This window comes from Lissotriton vulgaris, chromosome 11 (genome assembly GCF_964263255.1).
Source record: "Lissotriton vulgaris chromosome 11, aLisVul1.2, whole genome shotgun sequence".
NCBI classification, from domain to species: domain Eukaryota; kingdom Metazoa; phylum Chordata; class Amphibia; order Caudata; family Salamandridae; genus Lissotriton; species Lissotriton vulgaris.
In genome coordinates, this window is record NC_141699.1 from 985,908,637 (window position 1) to 985,926,376 (window position 17,740).

Sequence of the window (17,740 nt, forward strand, 5' to 3'; positions counted from 1 at the left end):
CGGAGTGTGTAATGCTGGCTCTGGCTGTGGAGCCGGAGACCCCAGAGATGGGGGCAGAGTGGTTGGAGGTGAAGGAGTCACTTCCCTGGGCACCGGAAAGTCCCTGAGGGCAGGAGAATGAGCTGGAGTCACCTGCAAGGAAGGGGAAAGCGAGATCTCATCCTTCGTGTGACGCCGTAGGGCTGGGTACCCGGACTTCGGCGACTTGTCTTTAGAAGAGCGATGCCCGGAGCCATGACACCGCTTATGTTTCCTCGACGACTTTGAGGTGTGTGGCGTCAGCGGCTTGGACCTAGACTTTCTCCGCTCCCTCGGAGCAGCCATCGCACTACTACAATAACAGATGACTGTAACAATGTTAACCAAAAAGAAATGGAGAGTCCCAGAAAAACCATTACACATGGATGGAGTGGAAAAAAGGTAACTGATGTCAGCACGCTGACAAGGTCTTCTTATGGCTCAGATGACGTCATATGGAGTTGCGAGGGGAGCTGTACCATTGAGACGACCTAGTTGACGTGGGCGAGCTGTGAAAAAAGTTTCAGTGGAATTCTGTGCAAAGTATAAATCAAAAGGTGAGGAGTTCACAGGCAGATGTATCCATCAGAAATATAGCACGTGGGCTAGATCTTGTTCTCCTCCACTACAGAGCTTACATAATCCTGATTTGTCACTTGTTTTATCCCAATACTTAGTATAGCCTTCTAAAGACATGATCCCTACATGAAGCATAATGATCCACCCTCGAACATACTTTTGATTGGTTTTGTACTCAAGGTAAGCTGTATAAGACCTATAGCGGGATAGTTAAGAGCAGTGAGCACAGTGTAGGTCAAAGCTAAGGTGCGGTGTCATATTTAAAAAAAATTGCTTTAGATGTGCCCTCGACCGAGACTGTAAAAGTGATATAATGCATTTGAAGTGTAGTAAAGCTATTGTAAGATTTTCTTGAAATGTGTAATTATACAAACCAACTTCAAAGGTTTCATGCTTTAGGCGAGCTTTCAAAGTATCTTTTTCTGCATGTAAAATATTATAAGTCCATCTAATTGTGTTGGCCAAGGCATTTGTACAATTATTATAAAAAAACAGAGGTCCTATGCTCATTTGAGAATTTTCTGCAGAACAGTAATGATATATAGACCACAATAAGTACTATATATGTTTTTCCAGTGTTCAGCCGGACAGCGGATTTTAATTAATTACATTGTCAGGATTGAATTCACGGAATATAAGTACGCACAATAATACACAGGCACAATCCTGTACCACACAGAGGGAGAAGGTGGGAGGAAAGGACATAAGACTAGTGCACAAAACAAAATTTAGAAATAATCAGGCAAACAGTTCGGAGCAAAAATAGGCTTGCCTATAGAATGTAGTAACACAAGTTCTACAAAACAATAATCCACATCAATCTCATTCAATGGTTAATATGTGGTATTGTTAAAAAACAGTCCACGTTTCGATCCCTAGCTCCTAGATGAGTGGGATCATCATCAGGACTACTTTAAATAACAATTGCCTGGTTAATCACGTTAAAGCCAAAGATCCGCTGTGGGACTGATTAGCGGGTCTTTCAACAAGAAATCCCGCAGGGCTGAGGGTTATCTGTTCCTCAATATGCTGGACCGCACGATGAATAGTAATTTGGTGGCTGGCCAAGAGGATTAGGACGGCTCCGCTCGATGGCAGGAACAGGTGATGTTCCTGCCATCGTGCTTGGACATCTAATTGATCCCGTTCGTACGAGACTCCTTAGAGCTCCAAAACGGCGTGACACCCGCCATCAAGCGGAGCCGTCCTAATCCTCTTGGCCAGCCACCAAATTACTATTCATCGTGTGGTCCAGCATAGTGAGGAACAGATCTTTGGCTCTGTAAGAATACTAATACCTAAGTAAGTGTTTGCCTTTACTTCTACTGTTTTACCACCCAATTTCCAATTAAAATGGATATGATGTTTAGGTCATTCGAAGTAGCTATTTTGTGGGTTAAGCCCTTTTATCCTCCTATCGGTACTCTGCACCACATTTCTGTATGTAAATCCAGAATTCATCTTAATAAGGCATCAGGGATCCCCATTTTCTTCAATTTCCTCCATAGAGTAGGTCTATACACCCTTTCTAAATCTGTTGAAAAGTCAACAGCAGGCTGTAGACTACCTGTGACTTTGCTATAACATACTTGTCAGTTATTGTTTATAAAAGTCTGATGTTATCAATGACAAAGTGCTAAGGACAAACACATGCCTGGTACATCAGAATCACTCCTGTGGAAAAAGCCCAGTCTTTCGGATGCTTTAAAATATTTTCTGTGAACATTTTCTCAAGTGCATTCAGGAGTGCAATTTGCCTGTAGTAACTGGGAAAAAGGCGTGAGCCTTTCTTCAAGAGTGGAATGACGATGCTCCCTGTCCATGATTTTGGGATTTGGCCAGTATTGTAGCTGTAACAAAAAATTGGAGCCAGAAACTTGCACCATCCTCCAGGGTTGCTTTTGAGGACTATTACAGGGATCTTGTCAGGGCCTATTCCTTCAGAAGCTATAGTCATACTGATATAAATTTCAATTTATTTCTCAGTAGGTGCAGTTATCCAATGTTCAGTTTCATTTTAATGCTTCAAATTAGATGGTTTTCTATAGCAAAATTCATCCGGATTTGCTTTGTAGAGCTCGAGAAGATACTTTTCCCATTCGTTTTGGGACACCAGAGATGTGTTTAGTGATTTTCTGCTTCCAGTTGCTTTAGCGAGTAAGCGCCACAATAGCTGGTTATTTTTTTGCGAAACTGTCACCTGCAGATCTACTCAATTTTGTATCCATAATTTCTCTTTTTCTACTTTGATTAGTTTCTTCCGTTTTGTAGGGGAGGTTTTTTTCTTTCTTAAGGCTGGGAAGCTTAAGAATTGCTGTTTAATTATCCTATTTAACTGTCCTGAGATGTCTTTATTAGGATTGTTCAGTTTCTTGACTGTTTTGGTTTGATTTCAGGGACGACCAGCTTCTGGGTTGCTTGGACTACTGTATAAAGGATTTGTTCAAAATCTAAGACTAGATTAATTTCATTATTATATTGGAACAATGCTGAGAGATGATCATGATGTTCACCTTATTCAAACTGTGGGTGTTCCATATGATTCTGCCTTGTTTATGGGCTATGAGGGTTTTCATTCATACATGGTAAAGACCAAGAGGAAGGAGATAGGAGATTTAATTCTATTTTTAGATTTAGTATTGCGTGGTAGCTGCTTTGAGTAAACTGGGTACTTAAGTACTGAGATTTCTGAAAAACTGTAGCTGCAGATTACATAATCTAAAATAGACGGACCAAATACTCCCATTCTTGTAAACTGTGCTAGGACATCACCTTCTGTTCTACCGTTCAGGATTACTCCATTAATTCAGTTAACTAATTATAACCACATTTTCCCTTCTTTGTTGCCTTTTATGGACTCCGAGAAGATTGAATTTGGAAGGAACCATATTTCTTCTGGATCTTTTCTCCTGAATGCTGTTATCATGCTGTTAGAGAGTTTCGCGTTAAAGTCCCACAAGAGAAGGATTTGCGGATTACCACCTGTTTCCATAGGTGATTCAACTAGCTCGAAGATGTTTACCAATAGAGAATAGGATTCCAGGCCAGGAGGAAAGTAGTTGTTAAACCGGAATAGTGTATCGGCAGAAAAGGGATTTTACTTTGGAATTTGTAACTTGATGCACTGGACATTTTACAGGGTAAATGGATTATTTCAAAGTCCCACTTGATTTTCTCTGATAACAGAATTGCTGATTCACTCTTTGTATTGCTATGTCTTACTCTTGCTGCTGGAATTTCAAAGACAAAGTAGTTCTTTTGATCAAATTTATTTGAGGCCCAGTTCTCTTGAAGGCAGGCAACTGCAGTAGAAGTTTCTCCACTAGGGACTTATTTTCCATACCTGTGGGGGTGTAATTATTTTAATATTTCTGTTCATCACCGCCAGGCTTTCCCTGGTTGTGATGGAGAGAAAAAAAACGATATCAGCCCATCAACCCTGATAGGGAAAGCCATGAGATGTCCTTTTTCCAGCATCTCGCACTCCATCAGGCAGTTGGAGCAGGTTTTCCATAGATTGAATCAATGGGGGCACCGCCGTTGGAAAACTGACGGTCCACCTGACTCTAAATAGGGCGGGCAGAACAAGAGTTTAATGGACAAGATACTAATTCAAGTTTTTGACGGAGTACTCTGTCCACCAAATTCTAATTTGGATCCTTTTTTCTCAGTCTAAATTATAGAAAAGTAAGTTCAAATTGTAGCTAGAGTATGTTACCATTATTTAAAACGTATGTGTAAGAAATATATAGAGAGATACAGGGCTTTAGGTCAGCTTTCATGGCTTTTTCTTGGTTTGGATGGGTGGTCCTGCAAGGCCAATTTGTGGATGTTTACATTGGCCCGGGTATCTTCCCATAGTATCTCAAGAGGCCCTTTTATTAAGACTACAGAAACAATATGAGGTGTAGCTCGTAACTCAGAGTCAGTGTGTTCTTTTAGTAGTTACTTTCTTGACATGACATGTTAATTCTTCGTTGAGATCTTTTTTTTCAGAAGTGCACCTCATTTGTCTATGGCATAAGATGTTTTGATGAAATAATAAGGTGCCTGTATTCTGTACCAAATGTGGTGTAGAGTTTGGAAATTAGCAGATGAATGTCTTTTAAGAAAATGTATTAATCTTGATAGTAATAAACAAAAATGTAATATAATTTTTACATATGAAGGTATACTTTTTTTAAAATATAATTCATGGATAAGGACTATTTTCTAGATGCAAATCCTTGCAACTGTTATTAAACCCTTCCCTTTAAAAAAAAGTCAGGTGTATTAGCTTTACCATTATTTTATAAGAAAACAGGGACCAAATGGCTTAGCCCATGCTTGTTAAGTCTAATGGCGCTAGCACCATTCTTGACTGCATGCAACATACACAAAGCAGGTGAGGGCATAGTACGTAGAACTGCTTTGCAACTGGTGGGCTGAGAGAGAGTCATGTATGCTTTAAGGCTCAGGGATGGAGTTTGCTTTTCTCACACGCTGAAACATTTTTTGGAGTTATTTTTAGGGGCTGGTAAAAAAAAGCGTGTTTGCAAAGACAGTGCTTGGAGACAGGCATGTGTGGTTATAGCGGTGATCCTAATGATAGTACCTCGTCGTCGTTTTTTAATCAGTTATCTGATTGTAATAGTCATCCTGGCATTGTGATTATTTTTTAAATGAATTAATGATTATTATTTAAATGAATGCAAACCCCCCACCCCAGACACCAAAGCACAGTAAAAGAACTAGAAAACAGCCATTGCTCTTGTTGCAAATAACAAAAAACATTTGTATGAGAATTTTTTTTTTGTTAGGAGCAGGAAAGGAACTAACATGAATTGGTCCATTGGCCCATTTGGATTCCCATAATTGATCAAGAGACCCTTTTGTTCGACTACAGAACAAACACAAGGTGTAGCTCGCAATTCAGAGCTGGCTTGTTCTTTGATGTATTTACTTTCCAGACATGACATGCTAATTGTTTGTTCCTTCAAGTACGAAGATGTACAAACACCAGACAACCTAATCTTTAATTAAGGAGCAAATATGACTGTTGAGTGACTGTGCAATCTCGGAGCATTTACACATTACATAAAACAATGTATGAACTACTGGGCTCCACCTTAAGGTTATTTTTGTAAGCCGGGCTGAAGACGGCTGGAATGCCAGAAACCGGTCCTCGGAAGCTTGTTTCCGGTCCAGGGAAGACATGGCTTGGCAGTTCGGGCTGGACTGTTCCCATGAGGCACAGGGTCAGACTGATTTGCATATAGCCATGTCTGAACTGGGGTGGCAGAGTGGGCTAAAGAACGGTGATGGATTAAACCCAGATCTTTTGACTGGGTGTGAGTGTTTGATTGATTCAGATGCTCCGTCCATCACTACCCCCTTTTGTACCCCTATTTTTGTACATATTCCTGGGCTCATGGCTCAGCCATGGAAGCCAAAAAAGTACATATGACTCATACATCTGCAAAAGGCTGGAGAGAGTCATCATTTACTGCCATTATAATATGGTGTAGAATTCTCATATCAGTTATGGTTTGGCAAATACAAAAGTAAAGAACACTGGGATGTAGCAGGATAGATAATATCTTCACAGTTTGTCCAGACGTGGACCTTGCCGCTGCTTAGCATGCCACAGAACTCAAGCTATACCTCACAGATGAGGCCTGACACGTCTAAAACTTGGCTGAGCTTCTATGCAATGCTCTCATTCAGGACATGCCCTACAGCTTCTATTGGGCTGATGCTGTTGGACCAGGGGCAAGGATGATTTGCATATGGCTGGTCCCGATCTGTAATGGGATAGCAAGCACAAATAATTATGGGCTGGAATATGTTGCAAATGAATCAGCAGTGACTGAGACTTAACCCACCATTTAAAAGATTTTCTCACGGAGATACCTTATGTGTTGCGGGTATGATCAGATGTGAGCACCATTGCTTACTGTGACATCAGACTGAAGCTTAACTGTATTGGGAGGGCCAATAAATGACAAAAATGGGCTGTAGGCCGTTTGTGATCATGTTTAGGCTGACATGAGCAAGAAGTTTGAAATTGACTGATCTTAATAGAACAGGCCCAATTCTGATTTGCTTATTGGGTCCATGTTTAAAGCGGAACAGAGAGGAAAAAATTTGAAAAACCTGAAGGAGTCTCATAGTTAATACAAGTTGTGTGATTATTGAAAGCATTTTCCCCATCACTTTTTTATTTCTTTCGAAATCAGATGCATTTGTTTGAGACACTCATATCCACAAGCCACATAACTCCTTAGTGATCTACTGTGCAAATTGTAACCAATATTTGCGAACCATTATTACCCATACTTTTCCAGCTCATTGGACCGAAGCCCAACTATTATAACATACGTAGCGGCACAGATTACATCAAGCATTGCACCTTCCACTTTTATTTTAAAATCTTAAGATGCATTATTTTGTGCCACACAATTCTGCAAGCCTAATGCCCATTAATTAGTTGTTAAGGCAAACTTCAATCAATAATTTAAACCATATCTACTGACACCTTTCTAGTTCATTCAATAAGAGTTAAATTAACTATAATTTAAAAGAGGGACCCATACAGGTCCACTGGTGATCTTGCCATGAAAGACTAATACATCAGTCTGGGAAATCCGCACTCACCAATTCATCACTGGTTAAATGATTAATTAAATGACATTTTCAAAGTAATTAATTTATCCAGGCAAATAAAATAAACTACGGAATTTGTGTAACACATGTATTGGTGCTGTAAAGATACAGATTTTCACCGAAAGAAAACCAGTTGGGATCCAATGTAGGTCTATTCTGGCATTCCTGCATAATTTACATTTTGGATTATACTTGTTTCAAAGTTTTGCTTAATAAATATATATGCATTTACTGGCTAAATCCAATTTAGCTATTCAATAAGCTGGTCACAAACCATCAGACACCTGGTCGCAAATAGTCATGTCAAATTTATTAAGATAGGTGCTTGGTTGCATAGTCAACGCTGGAGCAGGTGAAAGACTATGCATTGTGCTGCAAAACAAATAGAGGGAGTTTTATGTGGTTACTGAAGTTAGAAATAAACATGGAATATTCAAAGAGACTCAAAAAATGAGTACCCTGAAAAAGTGTTGGGATATATATAAGTTTGGCCTTCCGCACCAAGCATTAAATTTGGCTTCACGCTCTACACACATAAGAAAACAAGTTACTTACCTGTAACTACAGTTATCCAGTATTGGTATCTTTCATAGATTCACATTCCTGAATCATTCCCCGTCACAGAGGCAGGTGTCCCATGGTAAATAAAAATAGCAGTGCCAAAGGTAAATAACAGTAGTAGGCCCTAAAGTAAACAAGAATTTACAGCCATTTGTAGCCAGCCACACACACCCCCCCCAGAGCCACACACACACACCCCCAGAGCCACACACACACCCCCAGAGCCACACACACACACACCCCCCAAGAGCCACACACACACACACACACCCCAGAGCCACACACACACACACCCACATACCCAGAGCCACACACATCCAGAGCCACACACACCCAGAGCCACACACACCCAGAGCCACTCACCCCCAGAGCCACACACACACCCCCAGAGCCACACACACACCCCCAGACCAACACACACACACACCCCCTAGAGCCGCACACACACACACACACCCCAGAGCCACACACACACACACATACCCCCCAGAGCCACACCCACATACCCAGAGCCACACACACCCAGAGCCACACACACCCACACACCCAGAACCACACAAACCAACACACCCAGAGCCACACACACCCAGAGCCACACACACCCACACACCCAGAGCCACACACCCAGGAGAGCAAGCACAGCGAGGGGGCAGGGAAGCAAGCACAGCGAGGGGGCAGGGAAGCAAGCACAGCGAGGGGGCAGGGAAGCAAGCACAGCAAGGGGGCAGGGAAGGAAGCACAGCGAGGGGGCATGGAAGCAAGCGCAGCGAGGGGGCATGGAAGCAAGCGCAGCGAGGGGGCATGGAAGCAAGCGCAGCGAGGGGGCATGGAAGCAAGCGCAGCGAGGGGGCATGGAAGCAAGCGCAGCGAGGGGGCATGGAAGCAAGCGCAGCCAGGGGGCAGGGAAGCATGCGCAGCCAGGGGGCAGGGAAGCATGCGCAGCCAGGGGGCAGGGAAGCATGCGCAGCCAGGGGGCAGGGAAGCATGCGCAGCCAGGGGGCAGGGAAGCATGCGCAGCCAGGGGGCAGGGAAGCATGCGCAGCCAGGGGGCAGGGAAGCATGCGCAGCCAGGGGGCAGGGAAGCAAGCGCAGCCAGGGGGCAGGGAAGCAAGCGCAGCCAGGGGGCAGGGAAGCAAGCGCAGCCAGGGGGCAGGGAAGCAAGCGCAGCCAGGGGGCAGGGAAGCAAGCGCAGACAGGGGGCAGGGAAGCAAGCGCAGCGAGGGGACAGGGAAGCAAGCGCAGCGAGGGGCAGGGAAGCATGCGCAGCCAGGGGGCAGGGAAGCATGCGCAGCCAGGGGGCAGGGAAGCATGCGCAGCCAGGGGGCAGGGAAACAAGCGCAGCCAGGGGGCAGGGAAGCAAGCGCAGCCAGGGGGCAGGGAAGGAAGCGCAGCCAGGGGGCAGGGAAGCAAGCGCAGACAGGGGGCAGGGAAGCAAGCGCAAACAGGGGGCAGGGAAGCAAGCGCAGACAGGGGGCAGGGAAGCAAGCACAGACAGGGGGCAGGGAAGCAAGCGCAGACAGGGGGCAGGGAAGCAAGCGCAGACAGGGGGCAGGGAAGCAAGCGCAGACAGGGGGCAGGGAAGCAAGCGCAGACAGGGGGCAGGGAAGCAAGCACATCCAGGGGGCAGGGAAGCAAGCACAGCCATGGGGCAGGGAAGCAAGCACAGCCATGGGGCAGGGAAGCAAGCACAGCCATGGGGCAGGGAAGCAAGCACAGCTCCCCCTTGTGTCTCTTCCACAGAACAATTCGTGGAGAAGTCGTCATGCGCCTAGGCCCTGGGGGAGCTCTCCCTAATCTTGACATTGCAAATAAAAGAAACAACAGCAATCTCGCTGCAAAAATAAGTGAGTGTGTGTGAGAGTTTGTGTGTGAGAGGGAGTGTGTTTCCATCCGTGGCTGATAACAGACAGCACTGTTTGTGCACACCTAAGGCGGGTAATAGCATACTAATCGTGTTCTTCATCATTTCAAAGTGTCGAACTCTGATTCGAGTGGAAAATTGCACCCCTAACCAGATGCCTATGTGCTAATGTAAAGTGAGATTTTCTTTTCACCTTGGTGTACAAATCGGAATTTTACACCATTTGTAATGAAGGTACTCATCATGATTTTACCGGATGAACATTTATTGGCAAACAGTGTTGGCGTGCAATTTGAGCATGGGCAAATAACAAGCGTAATTTCAGTCTTGATTTAAATCCGTTTCAGGCACAACAGGGGTTTTCCTCGGAAACAGAGTTAGCCCCTAGTTGTGATCAGGGGTCAATAGTAGTACTGGAGTCACCGACCTCTGAATTAGTGATTCTGAAGCAAATGATTAAACCCAGGCCTCCAGTGCAGATTTCCTTCGTCTCTGAGTTATTTTATGTGTTTTCAGTAGGTCTGTTTGAAGCGTTCCGCTGCATTTGTAATCTGTGACTCTGTGGCACTGAGACTGATTTATTTCCTTTTAGTTTACATATCAAAAAATGATTTTACTGCAAGCAGGAACCGAACCAACAGCAAGCACAAAGTCAATCACGACAGCATGTCCCACTAAAAAAGCAACGCACAATCCTCAACAGGCTCAAAACAAGTGATGATTATATCAAAGCTGTAATCAAAAAGCGTTAAACGAGGGGTAATGTTCAATGGGGAGGGGCACTATGGCAAATAAGGTGATACAGTCAACAACGAGTATAGTTAGTCAGGTGGGCGTAGAAGCAGTTCACACCCCCTTTCAATATATGTGCTGGCCAAACTAGCAAAATGCCAAATTTCACCACCACCCCCTCACCTCTAACACCGGGACGTGCCCAGGCAGGAAGTGGATCTCCACCATTCCTCCGCACCGCCGCTCAGCACAGTGTATACTTTGGCTCGTAATCCTCAACCTCTGCAGCACTACGATCCAAAGCACAAACAAACCAGTCCTGCAGCCCTTATTCTAACTCCGTTATAGCAGATTTAGGGACCAACAAGCAACACTTAAGAATGGCGCGGCCAAAAAACATGTGATCCGAGTTAGCAGTGACCTCTGCAACTGCATCATGAAAAATGATTACCCATCCAAATACAAATGCAGCACACGGTAGAGTACAGCGCATGAAAACATTTCCAGCTGGGAGGTCTGCGCAGAGGAAAATGAGGCTATGAAAAGGCTTAGTGCTCTGCCAACTCAGTGCTTTCGGAGGTGCTCACCTCTTATTCTTGTGTGGCTATTTCCCCTGAAGTGTTTCCGCTGAGGCTAGTCACGTTGCTGGATTCTGAGAAGGCTCAACCCACGATAGGTAAACGACGTACATATCGGTGCCAAGATACCTTTAACATGACAGTCACCCAAACATAATACCGTATTTGCCAAAGGTCGCTAATACTCTGCGAGCAAGCGTACACCCATCTTTCCACTACAGAACACTCCAGGTTCACATAACCTGTTAGGCACGTCTCAGTTCAGTTTTACTTGGCATCCGAGCGGTATGTACTCGCAACTGACACATGATCGTGAGTAAAATTAGCGACCCACGCTCTCGTGCACATCTAATGCTGCTGAGTAGAGTGAGAAGGAAGCACGTACATTAGGAACTCCCTGCAGGTGCCAGTTCGATTAGTCACCGTCATAATTTCTTAACCTGAGGTATTAAATAATTACGAGCTCCGCCCTGAAGCACTGCCTTTAGAAGCCAAGAACGCAGCAGGTGCGATAGCCCTGTTTCTAGCATTTACGTGCTCTAGAAACCCAGAGAAGCCCTGTCACTGCCCGCAAATTGCTATCAAGCTAGAACTAGTACACATTGGCTATTGCAGGGTAACTTGTCTGCCCTTAAACACCCAAAAGTGACAGGCGCCAAGGTCGCTTGGGCGCCGATTCATGAGACACGCTAATACTTTTTGGGGGGGATATGGGGGTACAGGATACCATTAAAATGATAGCATACAGTGAGTAACGAGAATACAGAGAACGGGGAGAGAAGCTTATGAGCTTCTTGCTAGTGAAGGGGACAGTTGCTGAACTGCACTTGCCGAACTGCACCACTTTACAGGGGTCAGCTCCTTCCCCAGCTCGTCCAACTCCAAATTCCCGTAGCGGACCTGGAGAGGATGCATCGGCTTCTCTTCCACCTCAGTGAGGCTCAGCGGTCCACTCCACGCGGCCAAGTTGAATGGCATTGTGGGCAACGGGAGGAATGCACAATGAAAGCACTTCAGAAAAACAAGTCAGGTCCCAGGCCGGCAGCCAATCACAGCGCGGCCCGGGGAATGACGTCACGGGGGGTGTCCCGGGCCGGCAGCCAATCACATCACGGCCCGGGACACACGGCATCAAGGGGCGGGACTTAAAAGAGTCAGAAACGCCCACGATTCGCGTTCTGACCGGGAGAAAGTGATTGACGCTGATGTCTTCCAATGACTAGCCTCCATTTATGGAGCTAGCCAATGGAAGAAGGGGCGGTTTCAAGTCCCCACTATTGAGATAACAATAGATTTCGCCCTGGGCGGAGCAACTGCTACGCAGTTGCTACGGCCAGGTCGAAACCTAAAAAGGACTGAGGCCTAAATCTTAGTAGCCTATCTACTTCATTATGCTAAAAGAACCAAACTTTTGGTACAACCAATCAGCTATCTGACTCTCCTGGGAGGAAGGATGGGTGCATGTGATTCTATGAAAGATACCAATGCTGGATAACTGTAGTTACAGGTAAGTAACTTGTTTTCTTATCCAGTATTGGGTTATCTTTCATAGATTCACATGCCTGAATCAGAGTAGCAAGCAGTATACAAAGTATACAGTCAGTTGCGGATGGTGGGAGACCTGTGCTGATAAACTACTAGTTGCATCCATCATCTGTTAATAGAGGTATCAAAAAACCAAACCTTTAAGATAATACATTAGTGCTTAGAAAAAAGAGACATGTCTAGTAATGTCAATACATCAACATGTAAGCATTAAGAACATAATATATATATATATATATATATATATATATATATATACACACACACACACACACACACACACACACACATGAACAAAGACAATCATGAATAATATTTTAAAAAATAAAGGGTACCTGAGAGTGGTGTCACAGAAAAAGGTGGCGTAGGATAGCCTGTCCAACTGCCGAGTCTTCTTGACATGCAGATTGAAGACAGTAATGTCTGGTGAAGGAGTGGACATTTTTCCATGTTGCAGCACGACATATTTTCTAGCGTCACTCCAGCGATTAAAGCTGTTGACGCTGCCACAGTTCTTGTAGAGTGGACCTTGACCTTCCTTTGCAATGGCCTGTTTGCCTTGTCATGACAGAAATGGATGGTAGACCCTATCCAAAGGGCAATCCTGGCCTTTGTGACTGCAGTTCCCAAAGTAGCTTGACCGTAGGCCACAAACAATTGGTCAGATTTTCTAAATGTGTTTGTTCGTTGTAGATAGAACTTTAAGCATCTTTTGATGTCAAGAGAATGTAATGCTCTTTCAACTGGTGTAGATGGATTTGGAAAGAAAGTGCGCAACCTAATCGGCTCATTGAGGTGAAACTGTGACGGTACCTTAGGTATAAATGTAGGATTAGTCCTTAGGGTCACATAATCCTGAGAGAAATATAAAAATGGTTCCTTTATTGTAAAGGCCTGAATTTCACCTAATTTTCTGGCAGACGGTATAGCTAGAAGTAAAGTGACTTTCCATGTGAGAAATTTGAGCTCAGCCTTGTGGATGGGCTCAAACGGATGTTTCATCAACTGTGTGAGGACTGTGCTAAGCTCCCATTCCGGAGGAGGGGGTCATACCAGAGGCAAAGCCTGGAAAAGGCCTCTCATGAAATGTTTAATTAATGAAGATGAACATAAGGAAGGCCCTGCAGCACTTTTTCTGAATCTGGATAGTGCGGCTAAATGTACTTTAACCGATGAAAAAGTGAGCCCAGATCTCAATAGATGCAGTAGATGGGGAAGAATGTGTTCCGCAGGAGCTTCTGTCGGAGGAACCTTGTTATTCTCACACCAACAGCAAAACCTTTTCCATTTAAGACGATAAGTCTTAATTGAGCTTTGAGCTCGTGATTTAGCTAGGATGTCACGACAATCCTGAGGTATGTCCAGGTCCTTGAACTCTAGGAAATCAGGAGCCATGCATGTAAATTTAAAGACTGAGGATCTGGGTGAACCACCTGTCCATTGTTCCTCGAGAGCATTGTGGATGTTGGAAGAAGGATCGGCTGGTCCTGGGACAGCAATAGAAGCTCTTAAAACCAGTACTGACATGGCCATTGGGGTGCAATCAGGATGAGCCAGCAGCTTTCAGATTTCATCTTGCATAACACTCTTGGGTTAGAGGAATAGGGGGAAAAGCACAGGCTTTTCCCCCAATATGCCCTGTCCATCGCATGGACAGGGCATTCCCTCTTGACCCCTATTGCGGATATCTGCTGACAAATATATTGGCATTTCTTGTTGTGTTTCGTTGCGATCAAGTCCAACGTCGGTTTGCCCCAAGTCTGGAATATCCTGCTCACTTGAATGTGTTCTAGTTCCCACTCGTGACAGTCTGAGAGGGACCTGCTGAGTGTGTCCGCCAGGGTGTTGTTGAGGCCCCTGATATGCTCCGCCTTGAGTGTTATGTTGTGTAGCGTGAACCATTCCCTCAACTCTTGAGCCTCTCTTGACAGAGTTGCCGATCTTGTCCCTCCTTCTTGTTCACATGAAACATGCTGGTGGTATTGTCTGTCCGAACCAGCACTGATGAGCCGGCAATCCTTGGAAGAAAAGCTTGCAGGGATAGAAAAATTGCTCACAATGATGTGTATTGTTGAGACCATTGAGATGTCCTCCCCATCCTTCCATGGAGGCATCTGTGGTCAGAACAAAATCCGGAACCTCTTGCCGGAACGTGAGTCCTTGTGCCAAGGTGACTCTCTGTGACCACCAATAGAGAGCGTTTACCATGCGTGGTGTGACCTTGATGATGTCGCTGAAGGAACCTATAGCTTGCTGCCACTGAAGGTTCTGTTCTTCCTGTAGAGGTCTCATTATGAGTCTTGCCAAAGGGACAAGGTTTATAGCCGAAGAGCACATCCCTAGGAGTGAGGTGAACATGCGGACCGAAACTGACTTTCTTTTTGAGACCCGAAGTGTGTTGAGATGAGCCCTAAGGAAAGAAAAACCTTGACCTTGCATCAGACGTAACTGGGATTGCTTTTGTTCACAGTTAGCCCCAGAGAGTTGAAGAGATGTCGACACGTTGCAATGGAAGTCCTGACCGATTGCTCAGAAGGACCTTTGATTAGCGAATCGTCCAAGTACGGGAATACTTGGATTCCCCAGGATCGCAATGCTGCCGCCACAGGAGATAGGCTCTTTGTGAAGATCCTTGGAGCAGATTTCAGTCCAAACAGGAGCACTTTGAACTGATAGTGGGCGCCACCCACAGTGAAGCGGAGATACTTGCGATGTTTGTGATGGATTGGGATGTGGAAGTAAGCGTTTTCCATGTCCAGAGAAGCCGGAAAATCTCCCTCGTTTAGGCAACCTAGGATCTCTGAGAGGGTGACTATGCAAAATCCTTGTTTTTTGTGGAATCTGTTCAGGTTGCGAAGATCCAGGATTGGTCGCCATTCCCCTGATTTCTTTTTGATCAGGAACAAATGAGAATAGAAACCTGTCAGTCTGTGATGTACTGGGACCTTCTCTATGGCGTTCTTGGTGAGTATTGTCCAAGATTCTTTGAACAATAAGTGAAGACGAGGGGGAGGGGGTCCCCTGGGCGGAGTGGTAGGTGGCTTGGTAACAAATTCTAGGGTATGCCCATTTTTCACCAGGTCCAGAACCCACTGATCGGAGGTATTTTCTCACCACCTGTACAGAAATGTTTAACTTTTCGCACCCATGAGAATGGGAGAAGGAGTGAATGGCGCCTTGCTGAGAACTGCTTCCTGCTAGAGTCTCGCCCTTGATTCTGGGATCGCTTACAACCTTCCAGGCGAGAGAAACCAGCCGTATTAGATTGGCGATACGATGATTGATAATTCTGCCTATATTTGGGCTGATACTGCCTGTTCTGCTCTTGGTAACCTCCTCTAGAGGAATACCCACACCCCTTAGCGCCTCTGAATGTTCCACGTTTATTTTGTAGGGAATCCAAAGATCTTGCCGTAACCGTATCGGTTTTAATTGCTTGGAGGGCCTCATCGATGTGCTTGCCAAACAACGATTCGCCATCGTAAGCCATGTCCAATATCTTCGTCTGAACTTCTGGTCTGAAGGTGGTGGCTTTAAGCCAACCCTGGCACCTGAGAACAGTGAGCAGTTTCCGATGCAGCGCGCTCACCCTCTAACAAGATCTTTCTTGCTTCCTGCCTTCTGTCTTCAGGAATGAGGTCAATCAATCCAGCCATATCTGACCACATTTGGCGGTCATAACGCCCTATGATGGCCATGGAGTTAGGAGCCCTGATGGAAGCAGCTGCCATAGTTGAAAACTTTTTCCCAATGAGGTCTAATTGACGTCCCTCCTTGTCCGGCGGTGTAGTAATAGGTGTTGCCGGATTCTTAGACCTTTGTTGGGCAGCCTGGGAGATGACCAAATCTGGTCTAGGGTGACCAATGAGACAAGATGGGCTATTAGCCCAGGGGCCGATATTTTTTATCAATCCGTGGAAGCATCGCAGGCACGGATGCAGGGTTTTTCTTGATTTTGACGCCTTCATTCCATATGTAATCAATTATAGGTACGTCCCTGGTGACCTTCCTAGATTCTTCTTTAAAATCTTGAAGTTAACATTCTGTGGTTCCCACAGTAACAGGGAGTTGAAATCTGGCAGAAGCCCTCTGCATGAGATTGTGTAAACCCCCTATATCTTCTGGTGGTGAATCAGATGGTTGGGGAATCGGTAGCAAAGGCATAGGGATAATAGATGAATCCCATGGATCCACATGAGGATTCTCTTGTAATTCGTCTTCAGTTTCCTTTTCAGAGGATGTGTCTGGATCCTAAGGAGGTTGTGAAGGGTGACATTCCTCAGAAGGTTCTGTACTCGGAGGAATCGGTAGTAGAGCCTCAGGTGGAGGTAAAGGATCTGGAACTGCCACAGGAGGAGGTGGTGGGATCACCTGCTGTGGTGGAAATCGTTGTCTATAATCTGCAAGAATGGCTTGTAAATCCTGGATCAGATTAGGAGGCAGATGGCTGGTGTCGGACTGATGAACTTGTCGATGATACATCTTATGGTGTGGAACCACAATGTCCTTCTGGTAATAATGCTCACTGTAATCCTCTTCCTCTTCCTCTTCCTCTTTTGACATTTTATATGTAGCTCAGAAGGATGATGAGCTATTCCAAATGGTCCTTTTTCATCCTCATCTTCGTAAACATCATCCTCTTCTTGCACATATGTATCTAAAAGATGCAATGGATTAAGAGGCGAAATAGCACAACATTCATGTCTTTGAAATGTCTTCAGTTGAAAACTCCTAGATGGAACAGGAGTTGAGTAAGTTGGAGCTACAACTAAAGCCTTGATTGTCGCCGGTTATAGCATTGTAGATGGCATGGTCGTCGACGGGATCTCCGTCGATGGACTTGTCGATGGGCTCTTTGCTATCGTTGTCGATGGAAACGTCGTGGACGGGCTCGCCATCAACGGAATCGTCGTCGACGGGATCGTCGTCGACGGGATGATCATCGATGGGATGATCGTCGACGGGCGAACAAGGCCTTCTTATCAAACATCTTGAAGAAAAAATTGAGCTGGCACTCAGGGAGACTCCCTTCCACACGACGTGCGGTAAAAATCTGAGAACTGACTCTGCAGAGAGGGGTCTAGAGGGTGCTGATAGCGGCTTAGTTGTACCAAGAGTCTGGTTCTTTAGGCAGAATGATGTAGATAGGCTACTAAGATGTAGGCCTCAGGCCTTTTTTCTTTAGGGCCTACTACTGTTATTCACCTTTGGCACTGCTATT